This window comes from Bubalus bubalis, chromosome 2 (assembly GCF_019923935.1).
Source record: "Bubalus bubalis isolate 160015118507 breed Murrah chromosome 2, NDDB_SH_1, whole genome shotgun sequence".
In the NCBI taxonomy this organism is placed as follows: Eukaryota; Metazoa; Chordata; class Mammalia; order Artiodactyla; family Bovidae; genus Bubalus; species Bubalus bubalis.
Window position 1 is genome coordinate 58,963,894 of NC_059158.1, and position 12,040 is coordinate 58,975,933.

Consider the following 12,040-nt stretch of genomic DNA (forward strand, 5'->3'; position numbering starts at 1 on the left):
GCCATGTTGTAAAATCTTTGTAAAATATTTCTATATAAAAACATTTAAAAAAATCTTGACTTCTTTTTCCTGAGTTGCGTTCCCTTGTTGTTTAATATTGCTTTTGTTAACAGAACATCTGTTTTAGATAGTATCTGTTTCTCTCTAAAGATCTCTAATGTTGTAATAATTCACACTTTTAAGTGTTATCTCCCTGCTCATATGTCTAGTTTATGGTGGCTGGGATAACAGTATAGTAAACATGAGCCCCAGAACTCATTCTTTGACCTTGAAGAAGTCACTTTAAGCTCTCTTGAATTCTATTTTCTCTTCTGTAAATTGGAAGTGTTATTATAAAACCAGCTGTACCTACATCACAGTTTCCCTGAATGAGTCAAGTAAGGTACTTGTTGTAGAAGCACTTTGTGGACTATACGACGAGGTAGTATTAATAGTATTACTAGAAGTCGGGTCTAACTAATAACAGACAGTTAGATTCCTGTTGAGAGGCCAGAGAGAGTAGAGCCACATTCTGTATTCAGCAAATGTTTGCTAAACAACCAATCTGTGTCCCAGACTGATTGGTCTTGGAGATGCAGATTGACTCAAAACATGGTTGATCAGAGACTCCTTTTCTTTTCCCCCCAAATTGGGAGCTTGAGGACTTCTGGCATCACCCATAATTACTGATCAGCTGCTGACTTCTGAGTAGACAGTAGACGTTTCTGTTAGGTCTGGCTGCTGTCTTGAACAGGTCATCCACTTCTTCCTGCAGGGGTCGAGCTAGGGTTGGAGGTCTGCCCTGAGTGTTTGTAGCTGTAATTGAAGGCCTGTGACCTTGTGAATTGAGTAAAATCATCTTAGCAAAGGAAGGTCCCATCTCTCAATGTGGGCATTTTGCCAGACTGTGGGCCTGGTGAGAGAGGCTGTGTGTGAGAGGAAGGGAAGTGGAGTTAGTTAACAGAAATGTTTATAGCTGCTGCCCTTATCTTTGCAGAGCGTTGCTCAGAGCAGGAGGAGAAGGGAAATGGAGAAAATAACTGCTGGACAAGGTAGCCTTTGCTGGGTACTGCCCCAGGCATACTAGGGCTGGGTGGATGATGTGTGTTATTCTGGGTATGTTTCTAACTAGGGAGACAGACTCAGATACCTACAGAGTCAGTAGGTAATACAAATGAGTGAAGTGAAAACAGTCTTACATTTAACATGCAGTTGCATTTCACAAAAGTATCACTTATTTGTTCCCACTTAAAAACAAATTATTACCATTTTTTTTTTCTTCTTAATTCTGGCTCCGTCAGTAAAGAATCTGCTGGCAATGCAGGAGACCCAGGTTTGATCCCTGGGTCAGGAAGATCCCCCAAAGAATGAAATGGCAATTCATTCCAGTACTGTTGTCTGGGAAGTCCCACAGACAGAGGAGCCTGGTGGGCTACAGTCCACGGGGGTCACAAGAGTCGAACACAATTTAGTGACTAAACCACATACCACCACAATTCCCATGCAGGCTTCTTGTGGTTATTAAAATTGATTTTTTTCCACATAGACCTCCTTTGCATAGGAAAAACTATTCATTTCCTAAAGAAATACTCCTATTCTCCCTTTTTTTCTTGGGGCATCTGGCTTCTTTGATATTCCTTTCATTTCCTGCCCCCTGACCCACTTAAAGAAAGAAAAAGGTATAAGTAAGAAATAACTTTCCTGTTCACCCTAAGAAAAAACAATACAAGAGGGGAGCTAAACCCCTGAACATGCTTTTGGGGAGGTCACAGGGTATGGGAGCTGGCGAGCACATAACCAGGATAAAGGAACAGCTAAGCAACACGGAATGTGAGCCTCTCTAGTCATATCTCTTATCTTTCAAGAGAAGCTGGGATTCTGAAATTTTGTGTGACATCTCCAAATCCTTCAATCCGGGCAATTAATTTGAAAATACGTATACCTGTAGGCTACTGAGGAGCCACCCATGGGGTGCCATTTTTAAAGTTTTTCTTTAAGAGGACAGTTGTTTGCAAGAGAAAGGTATTTGAAAAATGTATAGATAAAAGGAGGTATATATACAAAATTGGTGGAGCACAAAGAACAAGAATGAACTTGGCAAACAATGGTGAAAAACATTATGAGATTAGGCATCCTTTGTTAGAGATCATTTAAGATCAAATAATCTATGCATTTGTTACCTGCCGTATTGATGTCAGTGAGAATTCTGCCCCCTGTCCCTTATTCCATGTGTTGTTTATACAGTTGTGTTAAAGGATAATGATGATTTAATTTAAAAATACTTTTAAAGTTGTCTTAAGTATAAACATAATATGCTCCTGTTTTAAAAAAGAAGAAGCACAGACTTTACTCAATTCCTGTCTTCCTACCCTGCTCCTCGAATCCCCAGTACCCACTGTGAACAGTTTAGTGTATACTTCCAGAGAATTTTTTAATGAAAGTTTCAAATATAATTTGTTATATCATTTGGTTTATTCACCAAGACTGTATCATTCTGTCTGTCTGTTGCTTGATCAGTCAATCAATGTATATTCCCCGCCCCCCTCAAATTCAGAGGGCTCTATTAAAGTCATGTTTGCATTAAGGGTGTTGATAGAGTAATTAGAGAAGGCAATGGCAACCCACTCCAGTGTTCTTGCCTGGAGAATCCCAGGGACGGGGGAGCCTGGTGGGCTGCCGTCTATGGGGTCACACAGAGTCGAGCACGACTGAAGTGACTTAGCAGCATAGTAAATTAGAAACTTTACCAAGTCTAATTTTATTGTCATTGAGAAGGAGATTTAGTCTGATATTCCTTTCAGCAAGACAAAAGACCACTGAATTTTACCTTTTTCTCCTCAAATGACACTTACTTGAAATTCTTATTACTTACAGTTAAGCATTGTTTTTCCATGTATAATGTCTCCTTTTTTTTCTCTTGATCCACCATTCAGAGTAATCTTTGCTAGCAGAACAGTTTTGTTTTACAAGATAGCAATTCAAGAATAGAGTTGAAATGTTAGAACCTTGTGACAACACATATACTTTTATTACAAACAAGTCTGAACTGGTTACATTTAGTCACACTTTGAAAGCTAAACAAATTTCATCCCTTATGTGGGTACTTGTTTACATTTTCCGAGTCCAAAAGACAGCAAGTATTTTATCTAAAGAATGGACAAATGAGAGGTGCAAAGTTCAAGTACTTTTTTCCAGTTCTTCACCCTAAGCTCTATGGGAGTTATTACATATCTTCCTGTTTGAACATTTTCCTTATTGCATTTCACTAGGATAAAAGTGCATTGCAAACTTCTTGAAATAGTTAATTTCAAAAGTGGTCTTAGAAAGTGGTTGTCCTTAACTTATGTATGCATTTGTAGTGATGATAACACAAAAATAATTAAACAGATTGAAGATGCAAGAGGATGAATATGTTTTATAGTAACTAAAACACTTCAGGAGAAATATATGTTTTGAAGAACTAATTTTCAAAGACCTTATGATAAATGATCCCTAATGAACAGGACATGGTCACATAGTAAATCATGCATAAAGGAATATTTGAGCTTAATGTATATATATTCTAAAAAGAAAGATTGTCCTATGATAGATTTATTTTTATTTAGTACTATGTATTGACCAAATATATATAATATAACTTTTCTATTAATTCTAAGTTGTTTAAGTAAAAGACACTATGGTGGAAAGGAAATAATATTTAACATCTGTATTTGTCAGCATTTTATTCATTTAATCCTCACCATAACTCAGTGAAGAAGGCATTATTATCTGTGTTTTATAGGTGAGGAAACTGAGTCTTAGGGTGTCATCACTTATATAGTTAGTAAGTATACAATAAAATCTAAAATCATTTCTGTCTGTCTCCAAAGGCTGTCTTCTTTGTTTCATAACACAACTCCAGCATGTTTTTTCTTTTTTCTAATGGGAAAGGTCAGAAAATCCCAAGGGGGTCTATTTATTTATGGCAAACATTTTAACTTACATAGTGCAGTGAGTATAACTATATTAACTGACTCATTGAACATGAGAATTTCTAATTGTTTTTCCAGACAGCTCGTTTCTCCAATATTCATAACTGTCCCCTGTTTTAAATGTCTTCATTGGTCTTTGTGCATGCTTGCAGTACTTTGGGACTTTCTTAATACCTATAGAAGGTGGAATACAGAAATAGTTAGGAGTGGCAGAGAGACCTGGGTTCAGATTTTGGCCTTGTTATTAGTAATTAATAGCTTCTGTGCTCTGGGAATGTTGTCAAACTTCCCTGAACTTCTGCTCTTCGTTCACATAATGGGAATATTAATATCTAATATATAGGGGATTAGAACTCTTAGTAAAGTACCAAATATATGCCCCAGAGTGTTTCTTAAATTCATATGAGGAATAATTAAGAATATTTTCTGTTTCAACATATTGTTACATGAATTATCTTTATGCAAAGTGTCATGTTGGAAGAACTATTTAGTTAAATATACCTGTTAATTTTTTTCTTCAAATGTGATATATTTTCTTTGATAGTAGGAGTCTACAAAGAGATTTGTTTAAAATAGAGAAACTAAATTGTTTACTTTCTGTCCTTTGGAAAACAGCTGAAATTTCTACTGTGGTCATTATAAAGAACCTCTATGGTGAAAAAGGAGGAAAATTTTCATCACTGTTTTTCACTTTTACTAAAGTATAGTTGATTTACAATATAGTATTAGTTTCAGGTGTGCAATACAGTGATTCAAGATTTTTATAGATTAGACTCCATTTGAAGTTGTTATTAAGATATTGGCTATATTCTCTGTTGTATATTACATCCTTATATATTATTTATTTTATTCATAATGGTTTGTACCTCTTTTAATCCTCTAATGTCATCTTGCCTCTCGCCTCATTTCTGTTCCCACTGGTAACCACTAGTTTGTTTTCTATATCTGTGAGTCTGTTTCTGTTTTGTTATATTCGTGTATTTATTTTATTTTTTAGATTCCACATAAAAGTGAAAGCATACAGTATTTGCTCTTCTCTGTCTGATTCATTTTACTAAGCATAATACCCTCCAGGTCCATCCATGTTGTGGCAAATGGCAAAATTCATTCTTTTTATGACTAATATTCCATGGCATATACCACATCTTTATCCATTCATCTATTGATGGAACTTAAGTTGCTTCCTTATTGTGGTTGGCTATTGTAAATAATGCTGCTGTGAATATCAGGGTAACTTTACAAATTAGGGTTTTCTTTTTCTTTGAATATATACCCAGGGGCATAAACAGCTCATAAAATTCTATATCAGAAAAACAAACAACCTGATTAAAAAATGGGCAGAAGACCTAAATAGTCATTTTTCAAAAAAAGACATAAAGATGGTCAAACAAACACATGCAAAGATGCACTAAATTGCTAATTATCGGGGAAATGCAAACCAAAACTACAATAAGGTATCACCTCGCACTTGTCAGGAAGGTTATTGTCAAAAAGACAACAAATAACACATGTTGGTAAGGATGTGGAGAAAAAGGAATCCTTGTACCTTGTTGGTGCAGCCATTAAGGAGAACAGTATGGAGGTTCTGCACAAAACAAAAAATAGATCTGCCATATGATCCGGCAATTTCATTCCTGGGTATATATCCAACATCATTTCCGAGACTTCTAGGTAGTGATCTGTAAAAGAAAAGGTTAGAGGAAAAGATGGAGAGAAGAAAGAGTGAAGGGTGTTGGGGAGAGTGGGGAGGGAATTCCCAGCCCACGTTGTTAGTCAATGATAGCAAACAAAGCAGTACGTCTGTTTATCCAATCTACTCCTCAAACGTGGAGAAGTAACCCCAGGAAGAATGCAGAGACAGAGCCAAAGCAGAAACAACACCCAGCTGTGGATGTGACTGGTGATGGAAGCAAGTCCGATGCGGTAAAGAGCAACATTGCATAGGAAGCTGGAATGTTAGGTCCATAAAAAAGGTAAATAGGAAGTGGTCAAACAGGAGGTGGCAAGAGTGAACGTCGACCTTCTAGGAATCAGTGAACTAAGATGGACTGGAATGGGTGAATTTAACTCAGATGACCATTATATCTACTACTGTGGGCAAGAATCCCTTAGAAGAAACAGAGTAGCCATCATAGTCAACAAAAGAGTCCAAAATGCAGTACTTGGATGCAATCTCAAAAACGACAGAATGATCTCTGTTCATTTCCAAGGCAAACCATTCAATATCACGGTAATCCAAGTCTAGGCCCCAACCAGTAATGCTGAAGAAGCTGAAGTTTAACGGTTCTATGAAGACCTACAAGACCTTCTAGAACTAACGTCCAAAAAAGTTGTCCCTTTCACTATAGGGGACTGGAATGCAAAAGTAGGAAGTCAAGAAACACCTGGCAAATTTGGCCTTGGAGTACAGAATGAAGCATGACAAAGGCTAATAGAGTTTTGCCAAGAGAATGCACTGGTCATAGCAAATACCCTCTTCCAACAACACAAGCGAAGACTCTACACATGGATAACACCAGATGGTCAACTCTGAAATCAGATTGATTATATTCTTTGCAGCCAAAGATGGAGAAGCTCTATACAGGCAGCAAAAACAAGACCGGGAGCTGACTGTGGCTCAGATCATGAACTCCTTATTACTAAATTCAGACTTAAACTGAAGAAAGTAGGGAAAACCACTAAACCATTCAGGTATGACCTAAATCAAATCACTTACAATTATACAGTGGAAGTGAGAAATAGATTTAAGGGACTAGATCTGATAGACAGAGTGCCTGATGAACTATGGACGGAGGTTCATGACATTGTACAGGAGACAGGGATCAAGACCATCCCCAAGAAAAAGAAATGCAAAAAAGCAAAATGACTGTCTGAGGAGGCCTTAAAAATAGCTGTGAAAAGAAGATAAGTGAAAAGCAAAGGAGAAAAGGAAAGATATACCCATTTGAATTCAGAATTCCAAAGATAGCAAGGAGAGAAAAGAAAGCCTTCCTCAATGATCAATGCAAAGAAACAGAGGAAAACAATAGAATGGGAAAGACTAGAGCTTTCTTCAAGAAAATTAGAGATACCAAGGGAACATTTCATGCAAAGATGGACTTGATAAAGGACAGAAATAGTATGGACCTAACAGAAGCAGAAGATATTAAAAAGAGGTGGCAAGAATACACAGAAGAACTATACGAAAAGATCTTCACGACCCAGATAATCACGATGGTGTGATCACTCACCTAGATCCAGACATCCTGGAATGCAAAGTCAAGTGGGCCTTAGGCATCTCTACAAACAAAGCTAGTGGAGGTGATGGAATTCCAGTTGAGCTATTTCAAATCTTAAAAGATGATGCTTTGAAAATGCTGCACTCAATATGCCAGCAAATTTGGAAAACTTAGCAGTGGACACAGGACTGGAAAAGTTCAGTTTTCATTCCAATCCCAAAAAAGCCAATGCCAAAGAATGTTCAAACTACCTCACAATTGCACTCATCTCACATACTAGTAAAGTAATGCTCAAAATTCTCCAAGCCAGGCTTCAACAACACGTGAACCGTGAACTTCAAGATGTTCAAGCTGGTTTTAGAAAAGGCAGAGGAACCAGAGATCAAATTGCCAACAACCGTTGGATCATGGAAAAAGCAAGAGAGTTCCAGAAAAACATCTATTTCTGCTTTATTGACTATGCCAAAGCCTTTGACTATGTGGATCACCACAAACTGTGGAAAATTCTGAAAGAGAAGGGAATACTAGACCACCTGATCTGCCTCTTGAGAAATCTGTTTGCAGGTCAGCAAGCAACAGTCAGAACTAGACATGGAACAACAGACTGGTTCCAAATAGGAAAAGGAGTATGTCAAGGCTGTATATTGTCACCCTGCTTATTTAACTTATATGCAGAGTACATCATGAGAAATGCTGGGCTGGATGAAGCACAATCTGGAATCAGGATTGCTTGGAGAAATATCAATAACTTCATATATGCAGATGACACCACCCTTATGGCAGAAAGTAAATAGGAACTAAAGAGCCTCTTGATGAAAGTGAAAGAGGAGAGTAAAAAAGTTGACTTAAAGCTCAACATTCAGAAAACGAAGATCATGGTACCCAGTTCCATCACTTCGTGCCAAATAGATTGGGAAACAGTGACATTTATTTTCTTGGGCTCCAAAATCACTGCAAATGGTAATTGCAGCCATGAAACTAAAAGACGCTTACTCCTTGGAAGAGAAGTCGTTCTGTATCTTTGTTGAACTGGCACTGCATGTTGTAGCTGGTTGGCCTGGGCAGAGACAAAACAGGTTAGACAATTGACAGTACATGGAATATTCATAGGCATCATCAATATAGCATAACAAGGACTAGTAGGGACATTGGTCAATTTTAAATTCACATCGCCAGGATAGCTCAAGTCCCTCCTTATTCAGGCATCAGAAGATCTATCTCCTGTCTACAGCTGACCACGGAAAATATCACACACCCTTGGACACCGCTATAAGGACTCTGAAGATTGAGACTAGCAAGAGGGGGAGGCCCAATACCCCTCGCTGCCCCAGTTCAGCAGGAAGTAGCCAGAAAGACCTCGACGCCCCTATTCCCAAAGAATTGGGCCTCCCATCTCTTGAGGGGGGAATGTTAGGTAGGTAGAATAGGGAAAAGGAGTCCAAAATGGTGTGGCTAAAAGACAAGGAAGGTCTGAGGACCAGAGTGAAGACTTCAGGCAGAACAAACAGAACAAACAGCACTCCTGGCTAAGCCCAATTTGCATAGGGCAGGCCCAGGTGGAGGAAAAAACATATAAAAGGAGGAGCCAAAGCACTTTCTCTGGGACTCTATCTCCCGCGTGCGCACGCGCATGCTCGCTCCCTCTTTCTCTCTCTCTCTCCCGCCCCCCCCCCCCCCCCCCCACGCACTCCTCCACTCTCTTCTCTTTGAGTCTTGGATTCTCCTGCTATCTTCTAAATAAAATGGAGCTGTAACACTGAAAAAAAAAAAAGAGAGAGAGAGAGAGAGAGAAGTCGTTACCAGCCTAGACAGCATATTATAAAGCAGAGACATTACTTGGCCAACAAAGGTCCATCTAGTCAAGGTTATGGTTTTTCCAGTAGTCATGTATGGATGTGAGAGTTGGACCATAAAGAAAGCCGAATGCTGAAGAATTGATGCTTTTGAACTGTGGTGTTGGAGAAGACTCCTGAGAGTCCCTTGGACTGCAAGGAGATCCAACCAGTCCATTCTAAAGGAAGTCTGTCTTAATATTCATTGGAAGGACTGATGTTGAAGCTGAAACTCCAATACTTTGGCCACCTGATGTGAAGAACTGACTCATTGGACAAGACCCTGATGCTGGGAAGGATTGAAGGCAGGAGGAAAAGGGGATGAAAGAGGATGAGATGGTTGGATGGTATCACCGACTCGATGGACATGAGTTTGAGTAAACTCCAGGAGTTGGTGATGCACAGAGAGGACTGGTGTGCTGCAATCCTTGGTGTCACAAAGAGTCAGACTGAGTGACTCAACTGAGTTGAGCTGAACTGAACTCCTCAAATGCCAATGACATGAAAGGAAAAGAGTACAAAAACATATCAGCTCCTTCTTTTAAAAGCAGGATAGCCTGGAACCATTAGTGGATCAAAAATAGATTTCTGATTATGTCAAATGTCATATAAGCCATTTTGACATATATTGGCATAGAAGTCCCAAAAGCTGCAGTACAGTTGCAAGCCATCTTTCCTGGAAAGGCTTGGGTCCCCAGTGAGGGGAATGGGCAGATGGATTGTATTTAGTATTTAAAATGGCTGCTCCTTCCCATCTATGCAGACCTTGTTTGCAGTGCTAATTAGCCTTGGAAAGTCTCTTAGTGAGGGTGTGGGCAGTAGAAAAGAGCCTCCTGCTCTTATATTGAGAGTATAACCCTGATTGCCTTTGTGTTCTTGCTCACATATCTTAAAGGAGCCTACCCATCAGCATGACTTGCCCACTTACTCTGAAATCTTCCCAGTCAGTAGGACCTTTTGAGAAAAAACCTACCTACTCAACAGTGGCAGAAATCCACCCAAACTCCTTGAGTTCATTAACCTAGCCTTTCCTTTGTACGTATGAACAGATGATACCAGGGGTAAAGCAACAGCACCAAATAATAGAACTAAGACGAATGAAGAAGGTGACGGATCAAAAAAGAATCAAAGAAAGTGATAATTCAGGTAAGAAAATGACTTTTTTTTCAACTCTAGTTAATATCCTAAGAAAGATTTTTTTAAAAGGATGGCATCTATTAAGAAAGTATCAGGTTGTATGCAAAAAGAGAACAGGAGAAAATGGTTGGAAGTTAAAAATATTGCCCCTGCCCCCCACCTAAGTTCAATGAAAAGATGAATGTAAAAGTAGAGCAGGGGAGCTCGCTGTGGCCCTGGGCACTGGCCCACCACCCTTTGTCCCAGAGTGTGGCGGGGCAGGCACTTGAGTCCTCCTCAGACCCCCGCGAGCTCGGCCTGTGGTCGCCGCGAGTGCGGGCTCCTCCCCGGCTTTGCCTGCCCCCATGGGGCGGGCTTGCTCCAGCAGCTGTCGGGGTTCAGGGATTCGGGTGTGCAGTGCAGTTCTTAGACAAGCAAAAGCTGAGAGAATTCAGCACCACCAAACCAGCTTTCCAACAAATGCTAAAGGATCTTCCCTAGACAGGAAACACAGAAAAGGTGTATAAACTCAAACCCAAAACAATAAAGTAAATGGCAATGGGATCATACTTATCAATAATTACCTTAAATGTAAATGGGTTGAATGCCCTAACCAAAAGACAAAGACTGGCTGAGTGGATACAAAACCAAGACCCCTATATATGTTGTCTACAAGAGACCCACCTCGAAACAAGGGACACATACAGACTGAAAGTGAAGGGCTGGAAAAAGATATTCCATGCAAATAGAGACCAAAAGAAAGCAGAAGTAGCAATACTCATATCAGATAAAATAGACTTTAAAATAAAGGCTGTGAAAAGAGACAAAGAAGGACACTACATAATGACCAACGGATCAATCCAAGAAGAAGATATAACAATTATAAACATATATGCACCCAACATAGGAGCACTGCAATATGTAAGACAAATACTAACAAGTATGAAAGGGGAAATTAACAATGACACAATAATAGTGGGAGACTTTAATACCCACTCGCACCTATGGATAGATCAACTAAACAGAAAACTAACAAGGAAACACAAACTTTAAATGATACTATAGACCAGTTAGACCTAATTGATATCTATAGGACATTTCACCCCAAAACAATGAATTTCACCTTTTTCTCAAGTGCACATGGAACCTTTTCCAGAATAGACCACATCCTGGGCCACAAATCTAGCCTTGGTAAATTCAAAAAAATTGAAATCATTCCAAGCATCTTTTCTGACCACAACGCAGTAAGATTAGATCTCAATTACAGGAGAAAAACTATTAAAAATTCCAACATATGGAAGCTGAACAACACACTGCTGAATAACCAACAAATCACAGAAGAAATCAAAAAGAAATCAAAATATGCATAGAAATGAATGAAAATGAAAACACAACAACCCCAAACCTGTGGGACACTGTACAAGCAGTGCTAAGGGGAAAGTTGATAGCAATACAGGCATACCTCAAGAAACAAGAAAAAAGTCAAATAAATAACCTAACTCTACACCTAAAGCAACTAAAAAGGAAGAAATGAAGAGGCCCAGGGTTAATAGAAAGAAAGAAATCTTAAAAATTAGGGCAGAAATAAATGTAAAAGAAACAAAAGAGACCATAGCAAAAATCAACAAAGCCAAAAGCAGGTTCTTTGAGGAGATAAGTAAAATTGACGAACCATTAGCCAGACTCATCAAGAAACAAAGGGAGAAAAATCAAATCAATAAAATTAGAAATGAAAATGGAGAGATCACAACAGACAACACAGAAATATGAAGGATCATAGAAACTACTATCAGCAACTATATGCCAATAAATTGGACAACTTGGAAAAAATGGACAAATTCTTAGAAAAGTACAACTTTCCAATAATGAACCAGTAAGAAATAGAAAATCTTAACAGACCCAACACAAGCACAGAAATTGAAAC